Source organism: Pyrgilauda ruficollis, unplaced genomic scaffold (genome assembly GCF_017590135.1).
Source record: "Pyrgilauda ruficollis isolate IOZ18807 unplaced genomic scaffold, ASM1759013v1 scaffold28, whole genome shotgun sequence".
Classification (NCBI taxonomy): domain Eukaryota; kingdom Metazoa; phylum Chordata; class Aves; order Passeriformes; family Passeridae; genus Pyrgilauda; species Pyrgilauda ruficollis.
The window spans coordinates 8,223,533-8,235,686 of NW_024524155.1; the positions used below are offsets into that span (position 1 = coordinate 8,223,533).

At 46.0% G+C, this 12,154-nt stretch overlaps 1 protein-coding gene across 8 annotated transcripts in view; it reads right to left on the reverse strand.

Moving 5' to 3' along the window:
- Positions 1-12,154, reverse strand: part of FOXN3 (forkhead box N3) — a 209,036-nt gene that overhangs the window by 136,174 nt on the left and 60,708 nt on the right. For 3 of the 8 annotated variants that reach the window (XM_041471808.1, XM_041471806.1, XM_041471805.1), the window contains exon 1: positions 187-433. The exons of 2 other annotated variants lie outside the window; for them this stretch is intronic. The gene's annotated coding sequence lies outside the window, so the exon portion shown is untranslated. Of the gene's footprint in view, positions 1-186; positions 436-12,154 lie in introns of those variants that run through there. 3 more of the 8 variants (XM_041471804.1, XM_041471800.1, XM_041471807.1) reach the window with 2 other exon arrangements.

Genomic DNA, 12,154 nt, shown 5'->3' on the forward strand with positions numbered 1-12,154 from the left:
CGCGGGCACGGCCGGGCTCGGCGGGGTCACGGCGGCGCGCACGCCGGGCCGCGCACCAACTCCCGACCAAGTTGTGGCGCGGGGCCGGGCCGAGCCGGGTGGGACTGCACCGCGCCGCTGCCCGCGGCCGGCCCGCACCGCCCCGCGCAACCCCCGCCAACAGCAACAACAACAACAGCAACTTACCTGGCGGGGGGCGGCGGTTTCACCGCGGTCCCTTCATGGCAGTGGCACAAAGTTTCATCTGACGGAGCCAGGCATGGCGCGGCCCCGCCTCAGCCCGAGCCCCGGGGGTGCCGCGGGGGTCCCGGCGCACGGGGCTCCGCCGCCTGCATGGGGCCCGACTGCCCCGCGCCCGCCCCGCGCTCCCGACGGGCAGCGGTCCGCCTCGGTGCGAGCCCGAGAGCGAGAAATTGTTTCCACTGCAAACAAAAAAGGCGACACATGACCACGGAGGGAGGGGAGAGAGGGAAAACGTGGGCTGGGCCAGCCGCGACGGGAGAAGCCGCGGAAGGGAGGGCCGCCGGCGGAGGGGGAGGGCGGTGGTTCCTGCCGGCCGGCGGCGGGGACCCGGCCGTGCCCCCAGCAGGGCGCTCGCCCACCACGGCCCCCGCCCGGCGTCCGGGTCGTGCCGGGCCGGCGGCGCTGGCCGGGGGCGGGCGGGTGTCCGAGGTCGGGCGGGAGGCGCTCGGGAAGTCCCGATGCGCAGAGAACCGGCAGCCGCGGCGCTCCCACTTGTGCGAGTCTCCTTTCCCCCCGCCCGGCCTGACCGACCCCGGCTGAACCGCGGTGTACACCGAAGGCACCGACGAGCCCCAGCTGCCCACGGCTTCGCATAACGGAGCCCTGCTTCTGTCTCTCCCGCAAGAGGAGCGGGGGAGGCATCTTTCAACACCCTCCCAGTGGGCAGGTGATTCCTGCCGAAAACGGGCGAGCCTACCGGCCCGGCGGCGCACACGGGTCCGCCGGCCGGAGGCAGGCACCTGCCCCGCTGTGTGAGCGGAGCCGGGCCCCGCGGCTGTGCGGGCAGCCACAGGCGCGGGGTCCCGCCCGGCGGCTCTGCAGCTGGCTCCGGGCATCGGGAAACTACGGCCACTGCCGCGGTGTGCGGTGCACAGTAAAGAACCGTGCTGCAGAAATCTGCAGTAACTGCCGACGGAAAGGGGGAGATATTTCCTGAAGGAAATCTGCTCTAAAAGAAGGCTTGACTCAATTAGGAAATATGGTGCATTTTCTCCTCTGCTATCATACCCTGACATAACTAGCATTAACTTGACTAAAAAACCCTTACCATCAGCTGAATTAATTGAAGGGAACTAACTTGATTTAAAAATAAAGAAGTTGTCCAGTCTAGACAGCACTAGCTGAACGTACAGTCTCCTATACATTACATGCCAGATCTGAAGTAGCTTCAGTGATTTGCAGCACAAAATTAAAGTATGGCTGTCTACCCGCAAAACAAGTACATGGAACTGTTTCATAGCCAGTCCACAAAAATCAAACATTTTCCACTCTGGGTAAACAACACTTGCAGATCTAGCATACTATAAAATAAATTCTCCTTTCACTATAGAAAATGCCTGCTACAGAAATGTATAAACATTATCACTTAAGTCAGAAATACAGGTATCCTTCTCAGTGCAGTCCTCCCTGGACATAGAAATTGTCACTAAGCTAGGAAGGAAAACATTTTAGCTGTTTTATTTAGAAAAGTTAGAACAGCTGCCTCAAGACCTTCAGGGAATTCTGTATTATTTCCCAATAGATGGGTAACCTCCTTTAATCTCTTTAACACTCATGAAATTCCCAGTTTTAGATAAGAGTGGCAAGCACCTCATTCTCAAAGTGCAGGGATAAGATGCATTTCATTGATTCTCTGGAACGAGAAATTCCTGTCATAACTAGCTAAGACTTCTTTTGCCCATAGCTTTCCCTCCCCTACCCAGTGAACTGCTATTTCACATTCTTGCATATTTTCAAGAAGACACACCAGCAGCTGAATTGCAGAATGGGAAGAATACCCATCCGGCAGCAGAGTATCATCATTACCCACTGGCAATCCTGCCCTGTGACTCCACCAGCCCTAACACTCCAACAGGCAGCAAGATCATTCATTTACGTAGTTCTTATCTCATGGCCGTTTGGTTTCAAACCCAAACTAAATTAGCAAGTCATAACTCCACCCACCTGAATTTACTCCAAATGCTTCAGACATTTTTCTGAGTGAATCAACATGCCTCTCTACTGGCAAGCAAGGAGATTTATTGCATTTATTATCACTTGTAAAAGTCAAGTGTCTTGAAAGACTACCAAGAAGAATTCAGCTAATGAGAAGTATTTCTGAAGTGAGAAGGGGGAAGCCTCATGAGATGCAGGGTAGTATGCAAAGAAAATTATACCCTGAATACATTATGTATGCATCCTATTCAGCTCAGTTCTGTTCAGAATTAGTGGCCAAATTCCCCATGAATATGGGTGGATTATGATCAGTTTCAAAGTTTTCTGGTTTTTCCATGTAGGTAGGAATTTCCCCAGAGTGCACACTAGAGATTGCATTGAAGGGCCACTGTGAGACATTAGCTGTTTAGGCAGAAAAGCCGGCATGACCAAGCACAGGGGCCAGCAGCAGGTGGCGGAGAAGGTTAGGAGAGCAGGGGCACAGGCTGCACAGCAGGGGCACAGGCTGGGGCAGGCTGCCCGCTGGGCCGGAGGGCTGCCAGCCGCTCCCCGCTGAGGTGTCCCATGAGAGGCAGCAGTGCGGGGCAGCCTCTTGCTGGCTCCCACTTACCCCTGAGCTCAACAGCAAGCAGAGCTGGTGACTTGCAGAGCACTAACAAACCAGCAATGATGTAAACACTACTATCTCGCCTCTTGGGAAGACTGTTCCCCAAATTCTGACTCTTTGCAGGAATACCTAATACAACTAATTTAAGAAAGGAGCACACACTCTCATGCAGCTCCAGTGAAAGAACATTAACTCCTGGGTTAGAGACTACAGCAGCAGCAGAACAACTAATGTATGGCCATCAAGTAACTAAACACTCACTGTAATCTCAGGCAAGCCCCCAAATTTATTAGGGTGTTGATTTCCCCATTTCTGAGACAGCAGTAATACTAATTCATTTAGCATAAGATTTGCAACACTGACAGATGAAACTGTTTGTACATCAAGACCAAAGTACTTGCCGTACTGAAGGCTGATTAGAAGTTCCAATAGTGCAGAGCTGCACTTTACCCTTGTGGGCTAATATACAACAGTCTAATCTTTCCACTCAGATTTCAGAATACCAACTGCAGATGTTGCAGTATCTTATTTAATGAGGATTTCCAGCCATGTCTCTATACTCCTTTATCTCTTATCCTCCTCTAGATTGGAATCCCTGAAAATTTCCCACAAGCCATTGAGCACACAAGCACAGCAAGGGTCATGGGCTCATCTTCCCCCCTCAATCTCCGTCTGCTGGGAACATCTTTCTTTGCTAGTATTATGACCATGTGTCATGGTTTAACCCCAGATAGCAACTAAATACCACGTAGTCGCTTGCTCCCCCTGCCACACACACACACAGTGAGGAGAGGAATTAGAATTTAAAAAAAAAACAAAAAACCCCTTAACTCATGGGTTAAGATAGGAATAGTTTCATAATTAAAAAAAAAAAAAAAGATGATAGTAATAGTAAGAGACAGAAAGAGGAATAACACACAAGAGGAACAAATAATGCACAGTACATTTGCTCACCACCTGCTGACAGATGCCCTGTTACTAAGAAGTAATTGGCCCCCCCTGGTCAATTTCCCCACAGTTTATATATACTGGGCATGATGCTCTATGGTATGGAAAATTCCTTTGGCCAGTTCAGGTCCCCTGTCCTGGCCATGCTCCTTCCTGGCTTCTTGTGCACTGCTCACTGTCAGAGCACAGGAAGCTGAAAAGTCCTTGGCTTAGGGCAAGCACTGCACAGCAACAAGTGAAACATCAGTGTGATATCAACTTATTTCTCATACTGAATCCAAAAATATAGCATCACGGTCTCAGCCAAAAGCAGGACACCACATCACATAACCTTATTAAATACTTCTACTTTCTGCCTTCTGGCCTCACCTGCCACACTTCAACAGTCCTGCACTATTTATCCTCACCTTTAAGCCCCTCTTCCTCACTTGGTCTCCAATTACCATGTCTTTATTGACTGGTGTCCTTGTCAATGTTTATTCTCTCTACATCAGAGTCAGATTTCTTCCCTGAAGTCTGCTGCAAGTTTGCCAGCAAAGCTTGCTCATTAGGATTTAGAATTACACAGCTGTACAAAAAAAAACCCTCCTAATTCTTAAGGGTCCTGATGTACTTTTCAAGGAGTGATGAGGACAGGGCTGCTGACTCTTGCTATCAGACCCTCAGTGTGGGACACAGCTCAGGCCCTGGCACCTGTACACTGACCATCTCATTTTGTGTCAATTTCTTCCCCTATGCAGAATGATTGGTGAGTCCCCATAAGTCTTGATATTTCTAATCTTCTGTTTTCTCTGAGGCAATGGATTTAATCTTGTACAGAGCACAAGCACACTGGACACCTGCAGGAACTTATAAAAACTAAATAATGAATATAGTGTCTATTCATTTCTGCTTTCACAACTCCTGTTCTCAGCATTCTTCTCCTGCAGTATCAACACTTCTTTATTTTTAACCACAGCAGACTAGCCTGGTTTTGTTTTTTCTACTATGCCTGCTTTTGGGGCAGAGAAACAGCCGTGTTTGAATTCCTGGCACAGTACCAGAACAGCCAGAGTCTCTGCCCTGTACAGAGGTAACACACCTAATGGGCTGACAAACAGTGCCCTGCTGCCCTGAAAGAGAGCAACTCTGGCTTCACAGCTGCTCTGAGTGCACTTGTACCCTGCCTGCCCATCCCATGGCTTTTGCAAGCGTGCCTTCCCATTTCTTCACCCACAACAAGCACTAAGCTATAAGCTGCGCATGCAGGGAAGGCCCAGCTTACTGCAGCTCACCAACAGATCTGTCTTTTGCTCATTCACTCAAGAACATGGAATCAGGTTTACAAAGCATTTTCCAAACCTTGCAACTAATTATTCTTCAAGTTCTCGTTTTCCCCAGCAGGCAAAACCCAACAGAAACAGAACTGAATCTGTAAGAAAAGGAGCACCAATACAAAGCTTTGTCAGAAGTCTGAGGAAACAAAACTATCTATGGTATTTCTGTTTCACAGGCTAAAATAAAATTAATTTCTCCCAATAAAATCCACAGTTTTTATTAAATAGCTCCTTTATCAATTAATGTATGCACATTTATGATATTATTGTAGTAACACTTGCTTGCAGTTTCTAGGAAAATAAGTATACTTAGTGCTAAAATTATATGCAGCTGAGAAGCTACCAGCAATTGTGTTTCTGTGCATGAGTGTGGTGGGAGGACAGCATCATGCATGCTCATTTGTCCTACAAACATTTGTTAAAATGGGTCCATATAACAGACACTTTCAGAGTGTAATTACCCAACATACAAGGACCCCAAGCACAAACCTAACTTATACTGGAAAAGGGAAGCTTCTGCAAGTGCAGCTTATTTTAGTAGCCTAGTCAGTGGAAAGCAAAATGTTGCAGGGACATATCTTTACTGGAGTCTTCTACTATAAAGGTCTGAACTCACCTAAGTAACTCATTTGGTAGCTTACGGGCTGTAATACAAGCCTGTATTTCTAGTACAGGTGCAGTGTTTAAAGAGGCTGAAAAATGAAGGAACTATGTTCTGGAGTTTGGTGCTCAAAATCTGCTGTGTGTTGTAAAGGTGTAATGCCACAAGATGTGGCCTGGTGTTATCTCAACATCAGTATTCACCACTTGGCAGCTGAAGTCAAACTTACAAGTAATCAGCAGAACCAGAAATCAACTGCATTTTTGTTCTCAAAAGCTTTGTGGAGGAAAAGCAGCAGCCAACACTGCAGACAACTAAAGATCAGAAGTTTTGGGGAAAACTACAATGGAAAACTATGTTCTTTTTATAATATTCTCAAACTGCATTGCCAAGTGGAATTTCTAAAACTAAGACAAAATTATTTCAAGTCAACTTCTCAAATTCTGCCTCACCCTTCCAGCATACAAACTGTTCACTTCATCACTTATTTTACTAATTTGTCCTTTATTTGTGTATCTATGCATGCAAAATTAAGTTTGCAACAAGACCTCAGAGGTAGTGAAGTTGTGTTCACATCTCATCAACTGAAGTTCTCGACAAGTGACACTAAACACAGTTTACCATCACTACTGCTGTAAGCCACAAGGCAATTATTCTCCTCTGACCATTTGCTTGTGCCAGGTGCATTTCCTAGCCACAACTAGACTTGTGTGAGTCCCAGCTTGATTTCCAGCTTTTTGTAGCACAGGATATTCCAGGGTTCTTTCCTCTACTCACTACTTGGCTCTACTTTTCCTGTACACTGTTCTCGGAGGAAATCCTGTGAAGCGCAGATTCTCATATTGCAACAACACAGAGACAACTATGAGAGCCTGCATGAGGTGGTACAGGGATGAAGCACAAGCACGGCTGTGCTGACCTACAGTTGTGTCTGCAAAGAGATGCTGAGAGGGTGCAGGTTGTGGGAAACACACCAAGTGCCACAAAATGAACGAGCAGACTTCTATCCTTGGTGTGTTTTTAGTGCTACAGACCAGCTCACCGAAAGCGCCAGGGAGCAAGGAACGGAAAGCAATGAAAAACTGCGGTGGAAGGACTAAAAAGAGCCAGTACCATCTGCAGAAAGGTTCTGCTTGTTCTGTGCTCCCCTCTACAGCCACAAGTGGGGTGGCCTCCAAGGCTGAACCAGAGAGCAGCCATCAGGCAGAGCAGGTAAGCAAGATTTTGGGAGGAAGGAGAAAACCTGGCATAGCAAAAGAAGCACAGCTCAAGTACCCACATCCCAGCAACAGCTTCTGTGGCCAGAAACCCACCCCCTGACTGCTACATTCATGTCCTGTGAGGTGGGTTTCCCTGCGAGCAGCTTTTGCCTTCTCTATGGTGACAAGAGTGCATTATTCTAATGGACTGACTTACTCACTGGAACATTAATTTCTGCCAGGCCTTTTGGCACTGCCCCAGTCTTTCTGGCAACAGGTAACTTCAGTGAGCAGCTGCAGTGATCTGGGAGGTATGGTGCATCTGGCACCTCACAGACTTTTTGCAGGCAAATTTCACATTCCACAGGTTTCTCACAGGGATGTCACAAGGTTGGGGTGGGTCTCAGCTGCTGAAGCGCTATGAAATAATCTTGGGAATATTTTTCTCTTTAAATATGCAGTCTTGTAAACATTGATAGTTAATCCCTTTTCTTAGGTTCAGCTAGCTCCAGGACAGTTTAGCACTTCCATAAGCATTTCAAGGACAAAAAAATGTTATCGCTATGTTGTGGTTTAATCTCAGCCAGCAACAAAATACTATGCATGTAGCTTACTCACTCCTCCCACCTCTGGTGGGATGGGAAGGAGAATCACAAAACGGTAAAACTTGTGAGTTAAGAGCAGCTTAATAAATAAATAAAGTAAAGTACAATATTACATTAATACAAGTAGTGAAAAGAAAGATATGAGAGAGGGAGCGAGAGAGTAATAATCCCAAAAGGGACACAAACATGATACACAACACCATTGCTCACCACCTGCTGAGCGATGCCCAGCCCGTACCCCTGCACTCCCCAGCCAACTCCCCCAGTTTATCTACTGGCCATGATACTCTTTGAGATGGAATATTCCTTTGGCCAGTTGCAGTCAGCTGTCCTGGCTGTGCTCTCTCCCAGCTTCTTGTGCACCTGCTGGCTGGCAGAGCATGGGAAACAGAAAAGCCCTTGACTTAGGCTGAGCACTGCACAGCAACAAGTAAACCAGCAGCATGTTACCAATGTCATTCTCATAATAAATCCAAACCACAGCATTGTATCAGATACTAGGCAGAAAATTAACTCCATCACAGCCAAAATCAAGACATGCTGTAACAAAATTTGTAAGAATATTAGGGGAGAAAAGTCACTTTTATTACTTGTATGCAAGCAGAGGGTTTTACTTATTCCACATCACCCGTCACATAATCTTCAATATTCTTTTTCACAATGAAAAACATCCCCAACATGAAAACAACACAATAACAAACCAAATATCACATGTAAGAAGAAAGAAATAAGCACCCCTGGAAAAAGCCCTGCAGGTTATTGGAGCACTGCTGGGCAGCAGAGTTGGGGTTTCAGCAGCAGACAGGCCAGTGGGGCTGTGCCAGCACAAACCAGGCAGCCACTGAGCCGTCCTTTTGTCGTGCCTTCGAACAGAAGACCCATGTAAATGACAACCACAAAACTCACTTAAGCTCTGAAAAGGTGACTAATGAGCTCATTCACACTGCCCATAAATTATTCACTACAACACTGAACCCGCTGAAGACAAATGGCAAAGTAAACTTTAAATACAGAGAGCAGGAGCCTCCTGTGTTGTCAGCTTCTGCCTGTAAAACTTTTTGCAATGCAACAGACACTTCACTGGCTTCTGCCCCTTGTTAAAATCACTCAAATGTTTAGACCTTCTTTTTTACTACCTCTAGCAGAGTTAAGGCAGCTACAACTCCTACATATTTATTTTGCCACTGCCAAGTCTTTTTCTTTAGTAGTTCCAGGTAATCACAAAGCACTACACATAACTTTAAATTACATTCTTCAGAAATTAAAGTCTGACCTCAAAATGAAGGCCAGGTCTAAAGAAGTAAGAAGACAATAGCACATGCATGTTTAATGAGAAGCAGCCCATCTCCAGAGCCTGCACTTACTGATACTTCTGTGAACATCTATAATTGGTGCCAAAATAAAAACTGAAGTCTTAAAAAAACACAGTTTCATTTCTTAGGTGCTAGTCAAAAAAACCTTCTGATATGTTTAGAAACAGTCCATTTGTAAGAATGCTTTTGTTCTTCTGTTTAGTGTGAAATAAGAGGCAGATAAAGGTTGCATGTTAGCAGCACAAGTGGTGGAGTTTGCTGCTGTGGTGGTGGTTGGAACAGGCATTTATTCTCTTCAAACAGTACTTTTCTTCATAAGATAAATTACTCACACCATTTATAAGTTAATTTTAGTAACTTGTTGCAGGGTGAACTAGCAAGACAGAGTGAACTACAGAGTGACATTGAAGACAATGTCTTACATGACATGTCTGATCTTCAGTGGGAAAACATAACTTGCACCTCTGGTTACACAATCAACTCCAAAGGTCGGGAACAACTAGATAAAAGGGAAAGACAGGAATTACATAGCTAAAGTCCAGTAGGGTATAAAGTAAGGGAGACATAAGGCAACATCAAGGTGATATTTAAACACAAGAAAAGAAAAATGTCTAGCAAAAGAAGTTTGAAAATGAAATAATTATTCCAGATTTCACTAATCACTGTCTTTCTTCCAAACTGTCAATGTAACTAAGCAGCCTAAGAAATTCTGCACTACTTGAAGACAAAGACTTTAACACCTACCAACAACAATGTGGTTAGTCTTTATTTATTTAAATCATGATTTTTAAATTACCAGAGATGCACAGAAACCATGCTGCCCTGTTAGTACTGCTCTTTAAAACGGTGATGAGAAAAAAGCAAACACAAGACAGCAATGGAGCAGCCTACATCACATAGCATGCATGCCAGCTTTTCAAAAACTCTTGTGTTTTAAGCCCAGCCAGCAGCTAAGTCCCACACAGCCACTTGTTCACTGCCCCCCAGCCCCAGGTGGAATGGGAAGGAAAACTGAAAAAAGGTAAAGCTCATGAGTTAAGAACAACTTAAAGACTGAAATAAAGGTAATAATAATAATAGTAATTGTAATATTAATATCAACAACAGTAATAATAATAGGTGAACAAGTGATGCACAATACAACTGCTCACCACCTGCTGACTCATGCCCATCCCATACTCCTGCAGTGTTCAGCCCCCGTCAGCCATCTCCCCCCACACTGAGCATGATGTTTGATGGCATGGAATATCCCTTTGGCCAGTCTGGGTCACCTCTCCTGGCTGTGCTCCCTTTCAGTTTATTTCTGGACCTGCTCACTGTCAAAGTGCAAGAAACTGAAAAGTCCTTGACTTACGGTAAGCACTGCAATACCTAAAAAAGTGTGTTATCAATATTATTCATACTAAATCCAAAACACAGACCTCTACCAGATGCTAGGAAGAAATTAACTCCATCCCAGCTGAAACTAGGACAAAAGCTCTCCATCTAGTGAGATTCCTACCCCTCCTGTAACTGAAGGGCGTTGGCAAAGGGCTACACTGAAACCACAGACCCCACCAACCTGCCTGGCGAGGGGCGTTCACCTCCCAGTTCAGTGGTGGGAAACAGGGGCACTTCCTGCAGCCGGCTCCCCACACCCTGCTCCTCATTTCCCTAATGAGGCCCAGCAGTGATGTCAGTTTTGCCCAAGGCACGATTTGGTCTAAATAATAACAAACTACAGTTGGCTACATAATCAGAAGAAGGCCAGATCTGGGGGAGTATCAGCAAACAAACTGGTGGGACAGCTTTTAACTGCGTGCAACAAAGTCTAAACTTGGCTACAAATGTCAGTAAATCTCTCGACTGGTCGATGCCAGTCAATTGCTGAGAGTGCCCTGGATGGCTTTGACCTAAGAGGTCATCTGGGAGGGTTCATGAGATACCGGTCTCTGCAAACTCCTGCAAGACTGCCATGCCATGGCTGGGGCACACAGCCAGCACCTGGTAACGCTGACACCACTTTGGGGCCAGCTGCATGATGCTGGGCACCAGGGCAAATGCAGCTAGCTCAGTCCAAAGCCACTCTGTGGCTGTTACCTCTACTGGAAAACTGGTCCTGCTACTCCTCCTTCCTCTTGGCTCTACAAACAACATAATCTCACAGCTGTCAAGATCCCAGTGGATGTCAATCAGTGGGGAACGCTGGGCTACTCTGTGCTTTGGTCATATCATTACAACAAACTGTAGGTATTTCTTACCTGCATAAAGAAAATTCAGATGTTCACAAAGCAAAAAACTCATAGATTCAACAAACAGGAGCCCCTTTAAATTGCATAATATCTCCTTATGAAAGAAATTGCCTCCCTGTTCATCCATTACCATGCACAGGTCCCAGTCAAAAAAAAAGCCAAGATTTATATGCTCCAGTGATTACAGGGTAATCACTTTGCCAAGTGAGAAATTTGTAAGTGCTGACCAGATGAGGCCAGAGAGTACACACATCTCCCTTACTTTTATGTATTTCACTCTGTTGTCACAACCTCTACAAAAATGGAGAAGGCAAAACAAATGGGCTGAAACAAGCACTGCCATCATTAAGTTCCTGCCTGTTCTTCTGCCACAGCTCTGGTCTTGCACACTTCTTGTACACAGCCAGGGTTCCAGCTGACTCAGAATTCCCATGCACACACATCAGGTTTAGGGAGCCCGAGACATGCTGCACTCACACGTGAAGTGTGGGTCTGCAGCTGGGCCCTTGGTGACACACTTATTTGTGTGTGCGAATACACACCATGGCAAGTGTGTGCTCAACTCTGCCCAAGAGTAGGATTTTAGTCATCAAGTACCCAAAGGAGGTCCTTACTGAAGTTAATGGGTTCCCCTTGAGCCATTTCTTCTCTCATAGGTTGAGCAGATGGAATAAGACCTTGAAACTGGCCAGGTGGAAATTTATGCCTGTGCTTGCCTTACTGAGCGGGAAGTGTGATGCTGGCGCCTGCAGAGTCCTTAGGGAGCTGGGCTGAAGCTGTCCTCAGGTACCCCAGTGCTCTGTGGCTCTGTGAGCTAGCTGATTGCATCCTTGGATTTATGCCAGTGCTAATCAGCATCCAATCCTCTAACTTTATTTCTTCCTTACCTCCTTGTCACATAACTCCATTTAATGTTTACTGTAAGAGTTGAAGAAGCTAGTCATAGCAAAGCTTCTCTTGCCCACGTCCACATTCCAGCCAAGCCCCAAAGAAGAACAAATCTAAAGAAGGCCCCCTAAAGAAGGGCAAATGCACAGTAATACTCTGCAGCATTTCCTGTACTTCCAGAGACCCGCTGCTTAAAAGCTGAAGTTAAAGAAGCAATCAGATGTTGGTGTCTGTAAACCCAAAGATATTTTTTTCCTATCAACTTTCA